At 33.3% G+C, this 11,067-nt stretch overlaps 1 pseudogene; it reads right to left on the bottom strand.

Moving 5' to 3' along the window:
- Positions 1-6,631: 6,631 nt before the first annotated feature.
- On the bottom strand, positions 6,632-10,661 carry LOC119055559 (lysosomal-associated transmembrane protein 4A-like; annotated as a pseudogene).
- Positions 10,662-11,067: the final 406 nt, after the last annotated feature.

The raw sequence follows: 11,067 nt of genomic DNA on the forward strand, positions 1-11,067 counted from the left end.
AATTGGTTATGTTATTTGTAAGACCTCCTCATATTTAACACCTTTCTCTTTTGTATCCATTTTCGCCCAGAGTCCTCTGTGATCTTGCCTGTTCTTCAGAGCATTTGGAATCTTGGTAGTGCAGATTTTCTGAAAACGACATATTATTGTCTCTGCCTCATTTGCTTGTTCTCTTGTCTTTTGTTTTCACAAGCCAGTGACTACTAGTCTGAAGTTTTCTGAATAATACTTTCTTTTTTTTAACCAAAAGACAACTTCCAGACAATAATCAGGACTCACATCCCTATACCAAATGGAACTTAAATGGTTTATTGACTAAAACAGTGAACAGTCACAGTTTCTAGCTAAGAGACCTGATATAAGTTTATACTTATTCAAGCAAAGAAAACTATGTCCAACTTCTATTTAGTTGACTGTCATAAGCTGTGAAAAAATGGGCTTCATAGTCTCATTATAATGTATGTAGCAATTATATGCTGTCAACTATGTTGCTAGCACTATGATAAATATTTGCTTTTTTGTCATTATTTTTCACAACTCAGTCCAGATAAGCTTGTTTTCTCCATTTTTAAAGATGAGGAAAGAAGCTCAAAGAAAGAAAAAGATTCATCGACTTGCCCATAATAAAAGAATTACTATAAAGCTTGTGCATAAACTCTCATTTGTAGATATGGAATAGCAAAATTAGGTGATTGTGAGCATCAAATGAAGTAAACTACTTAAAGTACTCAGTACGATATTTGGAAAATAGTAAGTACTCAATACATAGTAACTATTTATATCAGTCATTTGTTCAAGTATTTTTGAACATCTACATAAGACACATTACTGTTCTAGGCAATGGGTATGTTTAAAATAATTATAATAATAACAATAACAATAATAATAATACCTTAGCCCTTGCTCTCCTGATCACTTATTCTAGTGGATGTTAAAGATTTTTATTTTCAATGCGAAGAGCTTTATTTAAATCATACCAGATCATCTTAATTCAAGGTGAAATAAGGATGCTTATACATTAAACAGACTTTCCCCAGCTTTATTAAAGTATACAAATATATTAATAGAATTAGTTTTCTTAGTAAACAATTGTAGCAGTTTTAGTTCATTGGGAGAAAGGTTTGTTTTCATATGAATAAATAACATAAGAATTATAACTTGTACAATTGTACAATAACAAGACCTCTTTATTGAGGAGAGCACCTCTTAATTTATAGATGAAATGACCAAACAAGATGTTTCCATTAAACAAAATCTATGTGACTACAAAAAAATTTTAAATATATTCCTGGGACATTTGAACCTATACTTATCTCAAGCAAAATTATTCCTGAACATAGTTTGGTGTTTTGAAAATTACATGTGATATAAGACATTACATCTATTAGAAATAAAATGTATTTTCACTGCATTTTGGAAAAAAATTAATGTTAGTTAATTAATTCATCACCATTGAATTAATGATGAAAACCTACAGATATGCAGATTTAAAGACAGGAGTGGCTGAATTTTAGTTTATTTGGCATTAACACTCCAAGTATCAATGCCCCGAGTAAAATTATTTTCACAAAAAATATGCAATTCCTTAGTAAACACTAGAAAAAATTTGTTTCTGATTTTTCCCCATTGTACTCCACACTCCCATGTAATGTTGTCTCTCACACATGCCTGTTTATAAATATTTGGGCCTATTTAAAATATACTTAAATCCCTCTCTCCTTTGCCAGCGCCATGACACTGTCATTACTGTACTGCAGACTTATTTACTATCTAATAAGGCACCCATCACTTTCTATATTTAGATGTACAGTATAACTTTTAGAAGCACAATCTCTGGGATCTGCCAGCTTGGTTAATTTTATAGTAGCTGTTATATTTCAAATAATACTCAAATATTTCTGGTCGTAGTCGCTTTATCTGTAACTGGCAATAATGATATTGCTTTCCAAGTAGTTTTGTACTGAGGACTAAATGAGATAATGCATGTAGAATAGAGTAGTGTTGCCACTCCAACCTTTAGACAGTGCATAGTGGAGTAGTGTTGCTATGGCTTTTGCTCCTTCAGGAAGTTCCATCCTTTTTAACATACTGATGTTGTAGAATTTCAAATATAATTCTGTTTGGATTGTGATTGCTATTAAATAATTTTAGTGACTAATTTTTGGAAATAACAATCATTAGTATAATCTGTATTCTTATCCAGTATATGTTCATTTATTTGTTTGTTTGTTTATTGCTAATTTCTTCTTCAAGGATGGTATGTTTTTTCTAAGATCATGAATTCAATGAAGATTTTCAGTTTTTCTTGTTAGAGAACAGAAAAAAAATAATAAAGCAGTGATAATCTCTGCATTTGGCCATATTTGGCTTTATTCCATAACATGCAAAAATGGTAGAAAAAGGAATAGGAAAAGAGAAGGTAAAACGAATTACGACTTTAGCATCATAAATCCTTGGCCATTGGACTAATGGTAGCTTAAACTGGTGAATTATATCTAATTTTTTCAACACCCTCAGTTTTGTCCTGGCTTTACTGCCCTGTTTATAGGCATAGTAGCATCTTTAGCTTAAAAAGATCAAGTGATTTCAGCTTCACATCACTTCAGCCTGAATCTAATGGTCATGAATCTTAACACTGAACTGTTTTAACTTCTTACTTTCTACACAGCGTATATGCACAGTTGGAGTTACTATATCTGAAATAACCTAAGGAATAAGACTATTCCTTAACTTCTAATTGGCAGAATAACTCGATTTACTTTTCTTATTAACTCCTAGTTCTATTGCATTAGGTCCACATAACAGGGTCTCTGTACTTTGTGTGTTTCAGAAAGCTTCGAGATTGTGTCTTTGCTATAAATAAGGCCTGCTTTTATAAAGTGTTCCAAGAGCCCCAGAATGAAGAATTTCCCATTTAAGGAGTTCACAGTTTGACATGGCTTTGCTTCTGCCTATCCTAGAGCAAACTTTATTTTTTGAAAAGATTTTGTTATTTTATATTTTTCTTTTTTTAGATTCAAATTTTCTTCTGTTTTTATTTGTTTGTTGTTGTTCAAGTACAGTTGTCTTTATTTTCTCCCCACCACTCTCCCCCACCTCACCCATCCCCGTATTTTATATTTTTCTAATGGTCACTATAAAGGCTGAAAAAGTAGCTTTTAGATTTCAATTAATATTTTATTTCTACCCTACCTACAAAGTAAGCATTTTAAATGATATTTTAAACTCATATTACTATTCATGTTAATAACATTAATTTCCATATTATGTAATTTACATCAATATTATTTTAAACATTTTTATTCAATCCTATAGCAATATTTACCACCATATTATAATACATAAATTTTGTTCATTTCATAGTTTGGCAGTATAGTTTGCATGTATTTTACATACACTGCATATGACATTTCACATGCTCTGAAATACAATATACTCATTACAATATTGTGATCTCTCTTTTAATTAAAAAATAGTTAAATATGATGTTTATAAAATTAATTATAAGAATTTTAATTTATTAAAATTAAAATCACATGAATTTAATTCTGAATAGTAGCTTTATAATAACCTTGCTATACATATAGGGCACCTATACTTACAGAATACCGTTACTTATTTATAATTGCTTAATAATCTCCACATAGTTTCTTCTCTGCTTCCGTTGGAGGAAATTAAAGGAAAGTAATGTTAGAAATGCTCAGTTAATATATGGTTATTTATTTTATTGCTATATTCAGGGGGAATATTTTAAAAAGGAACTGAGATTATATTAAATGGTCCATAAAAAATCTAAAATAGATTTTCTGGCCTTATATTTTCCATCAAACATGATTCAATTAATTTTAGAACTATACTTTTTATATTCTTTTTAATCACTGTGATAATTTTATAAGAGCAGTGTTAATGTTTTACATTTATCTAGCAAGTTAAATGTCCCTATTACAGTATACTTTTTTCCCAATTCAATGAATTTTTATTTTTTAATACAAAAAGGTTATGCCCCAATTTTCTTAAAGCAGCTTGGTTATTTTTTTAATATATTCCTTTTTAAATATTTGGTGTAATAGTTCTAAAATTATGGCTTAAGAAGTCAGTGGGGCTGGGTTAATACAATTACCTTGTTTCCGTGCATGAGTCCACAAATAGAGTTCATTAGAAGGTTGAATCTGTGTAATAAGAAGCTGCTGTGAAAGGAAAACCATATTTAAAATTTCTCATGCTTGCCTGCCCAGAAGGGGATATTTAATCAGCTCTACTTTTCATATTTAAAAATATCATGATATTTCTGATTTCTTTAACTGTCCTAAACATCTTGCTCGATAAAAACTCATAAAAGTGATCATATTTAATCAACTGAAAATGTAAAAGCCAGTATCACGGAAAGTTTATCTTAATTAACAGTGATGCTCTTAGCAAAATTATTATACCCTCAGTTCTTCTAAACAGATCAGTGTCTAAGCAAATACTTATAATTATGTTTTAATCTTATAAACTAAATGTGTGAGTTACTAGTATAGATCAATTATTTACATTAGCATAAATTGCTATATTTTATGTGTATTCTCAGCTGAAAAATACTCTTTGTTGTAGTTGACAAGAACTGATTGCAAGTTATATGAAGCTATTTTAAGGGTTTAGAGAAAAGGTCGATAAATGATTTGTCTGTACGAGTAAAATATTAAAAATAGTATCTTTATAAATAATATATTACATATAGAAAGTAGTTGAATAATAATTTAGGGCTAATAGCAGAAAATAAAGCCTTGGTAACAATAAAGGCACAATGTGTATATATCTCTTTTACTATATATCATCTAAACTTTGTTTCTTGTTACTTACTCATTTAATCCATCTGAAGCTTTCTAGAATTTTTTTAAAGTTTATTTAAGTGCATGTCAATTCTGGGGGCAATGATTTCAACACATTAATCTCTCTTCTTTTGGCTTTAAACTTATTCCTAAGATCAAGGTGTGACTCCTAATATTAATTTTATTTTTTACCTATAATTATTTAAAATCAATTATATTAAGTGTACAATACCATATACATATGTGTGTGTGAAAGTAATGTAATTTATTTTACACAGTTATTTGACAAATTTAGCTTTGCTGTTCAAAGATAGATGGCTTTTCTATTTTTAGGATCCTAGTCATTATTAGACTACAATCATTGACATCACTTGAGGCCTGGGTATATGTTATGGTCTGCCTTGTAATTCTACCATGTTGTAATATACTTGCCTTTATGAAATGGTGTATAGTCTCTTAATGATTTTAGTTCCCACTCTGGGCATTCTTTCTTGTACTAGTCCATGAAATACACAACATGTTCTCATCACACTGAAGGACAATTTAATACTTTTAGTATTGCTTCTGATATCTTTCCTTCAACTTTCTATCCTGGTTGAAATTATCAGTGTCTCTCCTAACCAGTGTATAAGCTTCCTTTACTTCAGATACACTCCACTTCATAATGAGGTTAATTTATAGGTAATGTTTGGTTTTTAGAAATGTAGACAGTATTGCATCTATTAACATTAGTGCAAGGTTTGAGACGGAGGGTGATCTTCTTGGCTCAGCAACCTGTCTTGACTTCTCAGTTCTTATTTCCTCAAATAAAATATTATAGCTTTCAACACATCCTATTTTTCTGTTACTTCACTCATAACTTTCTGTTCACACATTCTCTCCAACTTCCATTCTTAGAAGAATAAATGGGGAGACTCGTCTGAGTCCTTTTACAAGACAGCAGTCTTCAAATCATTGGCTGCCTTTCCTTGCCATGCAGGAAGAAAGCTCTGGGGTTCCAGAGGCATGGATAGATTTAAGGCATATAATTTCCAAACACACATGTACTATTTCCTAAAGCTGACTTGCCTGAGAACTGCTTACTGGCAGATTTTCTATTCCTACCTCCTCTTTCGCAATTGTCCCTCACCTGTTTTACAGAAGAAAAATACAACTTTTACTTAGCTACCATTATTCTTCTGACAAGAGCTGTAAGAATCTGGCACCAAACAAAGAGGCAATTGGAGGAAGTTAGTTACCTTTCTAAAGGGTGGTTGCAAGAGCAAAGCAAAGAAAGTGTTACTAGTACTGAAAGATACAGAGCCCATGTCATCCTAGTTACACACTTCCTGCTTCCATCTAAAATGCATCTGTTCCTTTCAATTCTTCTTACCAAAACTTTATTTTTTAATTTTGAGATTTAATAAAGCATCTTATCACAAGATAGAGATGTAAATAAATTAGAATATGCAACCATAATCTTATATGGTCAAGTTAAAAGGTTATATGTTTTTTATGTTTTCATAGCTAAAAACTTCAGATCTTATACCTAATTTACTCATTCTGAATATTTTATTCATTACTCCTGAAAGTATCCAGGGGAGCAAATACCCAGAATGCAAACTATTATATAAAGAAGGTGAAAAGTTAAAAAAGAAAAAGTGTAGAGAACACCCCTTCCCACCACTCAATTAAATGCGAACAATGGCACTTTGCTCTTGCTTAACCTGTTCAAAAACTATTAAAATGGAATAAACTTAGGAAAAAAAGCCCTGACTTTTAATAGATGTCCAAAAGCTTGTTAGTGTTGGAAAATGAATGCTTACACAAAGGAAAATGTATCATACAAGTTTGAATAACCCTCTATTGTAAAATAAACAAGACAAAAGGCTGGTACAGGGTTTATTGACAAAGGCGATGTCTCGGACAGGTATGCAAGGAAGTGGTGCTTCTTTTTCAAGCGTCTTCACTGCCATCTCACAGGTTGGCAAAACACACTGTGAAGGTGCTTCAAAGCAGGGTACACAGCAGTCACTGGTCTGTTTCTGTCATTGGTGTATTTATAGCAGTTGATTAGATAAGCCTTAAAAAGGATGACTAAGGCAAAGAACACAAGAACAATGAACAGAAGGCAGCTGGAGTCCAGAGCCAGGAGGTCTTCTTTGTAGTGAAAATCAGGTAATTGATCAGATAGTCTTTGATTCTTTGGAAATGAGAGAACTGAGAGCAATCAAGCAGCTGAGGAAGAAGTAAAAAAAAAAAACAGTAACAGAAGAATGGAATAAACCAACCCATTTGATAAGAAATTTCTCTATATACCAGCATTGCATGGATTATAAACATAAGAACAGAGATGACAAAAAGGACACAGGTATTATCTGCTATTCTCTCAAACGAATAGTAATTGCCAGTGACTTCATATTGAATGTTGACAGGTGGCATTGAGCTTGGACGAGACTTTCACAGTCAGCAACACTGCCAACAGCTTTAGCACTGTGTCCCCAGTCTGGTCCTCCTACTGCGGACATGGCAATAGCTACACCACTCGGTGCTGTAGAACCAGGTACTGCAGTTCCACTAAACACCACTGGGAATCTCACAGGCCTTATTCATGGGTGGGCCCCTAACAAAGGCTTTTGCCCAGCATTTGCACCCCATTAGCTCTGCCACTGTGTTAAAAACCAAAGGAGGTGTCTTTGAATCTGTCATTGGCTGGGCTCCAACCAGCTACTTCAGCCAGCCACTTTGCACCTGTGCACTAAGGGCCTAGGGCACAGGTGGCAAACACGAGACACACAGGCCCAATCTGGCCCTCCACCTTGTTTATCTGCCCAGTGGCAGCACCAAGCTCCTTGCTCCTAATTAAGGAGTAGTTACATTTATACAGTCCCAAAATTTCATTTGGCCCTTTGAAGTCAAATGTGAGGCTGATGTGGCCCCTGTAAAAATGAGTTTGACAGTCCTGGCCTATAGCGTTCTTGCTCTACCTCAGTTTCCCCTTCCTTCTCCACTTTCCCTGCACACAGGCCAATGGAAGAGGGGGAAACTGGGTGAACTCGATGCTGATTGGAAAAACTTGAAGATTGACACAATGTCACACCCAATTAGAAGTGCAACTCACTTTGTTTCTTATGTGAGGGCAAGGGCTGGCTCGGAGGCCTAGATTAGTTGGGGTAAAGTGCAGTCTGGAAGGTCACCATCTCTATTACCAAATTAGTGACTAAAAAAAAGCATTTCATAAGACACGGGAGAGACAGGGTAAATAGCTGGCACAAAGGGCAGAAGGACTTTTCTAAGTGACGTCTTCCCCGAGTATTGCTTTGAAGGCATCATTGGAGGGCAGCTGCTGCTAACATTTCTTGTTCTATGTATGTGTGTGTATCTATACACATTAGCATTTATCTATACACATATATGCTAAATGTGCATTTATCTCTTTCTCTATCTATGGAAGAATTAGAATGCAGACAGAAGGTTGTGACAATGACATAAGTCATATGCTGATTTTCACTTAAAATAGTTTTCATTTTTGAGAGAAATCTGTCTAATTAGAATGAATGATTTGACAGTGAGGATTGGCTTTTACCAGTGACATTTTTCCTGAATTGAATAAAATAAATCTGTCCCTTGAAATGTGTGTGTATATATTTATATGTGTGTGTATATATACATAATCACTTAGTTTTCAAATCCTTATGTGGGTCATATGACTAAAATATTTGAAGGCCAATGATTTAGAGAGTTCTAAAATATCACTAGAATAAACTGGAAATATTAAACAGTTATAGCAGCTCTCTGCAAGCCATTCTAAATGTCAGTGACAAACTGCAGGCTGACCCTACCTTATAACATCAATTAAACAAAAAGTCCTCACTTAAACTGATTTATCTTCATTGAATACTTTTGGAATTTTCACATCAAATTGAAAAGTTCATCTGCACCTGAATCTTGCAGTGGGAGTTTTGAGAAATGTTTACAAAGAGTAATATGAGGCAGATGTTCTTTTAATAGAAGTGAACATTCTATATTAACAATAAAATCTTAGACTTTTAATATAGCTACCAACATTGTTTGTTTTGAAATTTCAAAACCAGCTAGACAGATGATAGATAGAAAATGGAAAATATGAACTAAGGAAAAGTAGAACATTAATCATATATTTTAAAACATCGGAATTGCTTTAACATTAAATATAAATTAGTAAGTACACTTGCTTCTTAATAAAATAAATGTTTCCTCATCTGTGCCAAATATAAAGTTAACTAATATTTAATATAATGTTTTTCCTAATTCTGAGATACTTAATATTTTTAACAAGGCTTTGTTTGCTTTTATGGTTTTTGTTTTCTAAAGAAGACAGATATAGCAGAAAAGAAGCAAGAATTCTAGGCCCAGAATTCAGGCTCTTTTTTCCCTATTATATCATATGTTTAGTTTAATAGTGATAAGAGAGCTGGGTAAAAAAATAAGGCCAATTCATTCATTCATTGATCCATTGATTCATTCAGGTATAATGGATTTATCTAATGCCTGTGAATACTAATCTATGGTAGTATACTTTAAAAATCAATTAAATACAGCCCACATATTGCTTAAATTATACAAGAAATTAGAACATTACTCTAGGATACCAGAGGGTAATGTTTCAATTTCAGAGTAATTTTAAAACATTTTATAGAGGTCCCCAAGAGGAGCATCCCCCAGCACCAGAGACCTAGGGAAGGAGTCCATGTTCGAGATTCAGTAAAACGGTGTTCTGCTTGATGACGAGGCATTTGACAGACGCGGGAATGTTGGGAGACATTCAGACAATTTCTGAACAGGCAGGTATATTACCCAAGAAAGGGTTGATTCATTCGAGAAACTCAAAGCAGTTGAGTTGCCCAGGGATTAGGGTGCATTGTTATATGGCACAAGACTTGGACAGAATTAGGGAGGAGTTGAAGATGAAGTTCCCAATGTGTTAAGCAAAGCAATTAAAATTCATTTCAAAAAATCTGGGAAGTCATCAAATTGTTTCAAGTAAGGAAGTGGTTATATATATAATTGTTGTTGTTATTATTGTTGTTGAAATTATAATAATTAGTATGACGAGGATGGTCAGCAGTATGGAAAGAAAGGCCAGTTGGGAGAGGTAAAGAAGAATAATTGCTGAACTTAAGTAGTGACAATGGGAAGAGGTGCAATGTGTATAAGTTGCAGTTATGAAAGTAATCTTCCAATTAATCAATTCAGTAAATGTCAGATTAAGTGAGAAGGAAGCTAAAATGACTCCTATGGTTTTGGTGATTAGGTATGAGATTATGTTAATCTTACTAAAATACAGAATGTAAGAAAAATGACATGCTTTGGGGATGAAGCAGTGAGCTCACTTTTGAATATATAATTTCTGACATTACAAAGAATACACAGATGGAAGTAGCCATTTAGTTGGAAAATCACTGGGTATCAGAAGGAAGGTTTGTATTTCAAATAACTCATGAGTGTGCAGCAGTATATGGTCAGCATTTATTTCCATTGTAAATGACAGAAACCTAAATCATGCTAATATAGAAAAGAATATTTTTAATCTCATATGATAAATAGGGCTACTTTCATATACAAGTTTACTTAGAGTCCCTAAATGCCGTGTCTCAGTTATTTCCTCTCTGTTGGCTCCACTTTCAGGGTACATTCGATGGTTTCATCAGCTTCAGGCTTCTCTCAACAATGACTATTGTCTAGAACCCATATGTTCATGCCATCAAAGCCTAGAAAAGATAGAATAAATTTCTTCTCTGAAACCCCGCACCAAATATCTTATGACTCTCAGGAGTGGGTTACTTGCTTTCCTAAACTGATAACCGTGGGCAGGGTACAGGGTTCGCTCATCGTCACAGGCTAATCTTGCCTCTTTGGAAGTAGCTACAAACTAATCAAACTAATCTGGAAGTAGCATCAAACTAATCTGGAAATACCTGGGCTAAGAGCAGACCGGAATATGTTAAGAGGAGGGGAATGGAATGCCCATCAGGTTAAAATATAAACCTAAAGGGGAAAAACAGGAAGCATATTACTTTGAACTGTGTATAAGAAGGAAAGAATGTAATTTTGTTTACCTTTTAAGAAAATTCCAGTGTTTAAAGAGTCCACAGTGAGTGAAGTTGTGGCGAAGACTTTTTGAATGAAACAGCATATTGTAATTCTTAGATCATTTTCCTGGATCATAAGTTATTTATCATAATCTATTATTCCATATCTAGAATCGTTCTTTAATGATTTACTTCACACTTTCCCA

This window comes from Artibeus jamaicensis, unplaced genomic scaffold (genome assembly GCF_021234435.1).
Source record: "Artibeus jamaicensis isolate MK-2021 breed Jamaican fruit bat unplaced genomic scaffold, CSHL_Jam_final contig_384, whole genome shotgun sequence".
Lineage (NCBI taxonomy): Eukaryota > Metazoa > Chordata > Mammalia > Chiroptera > Phyllostomidae > Artibeus > Artibeus jamaicensis.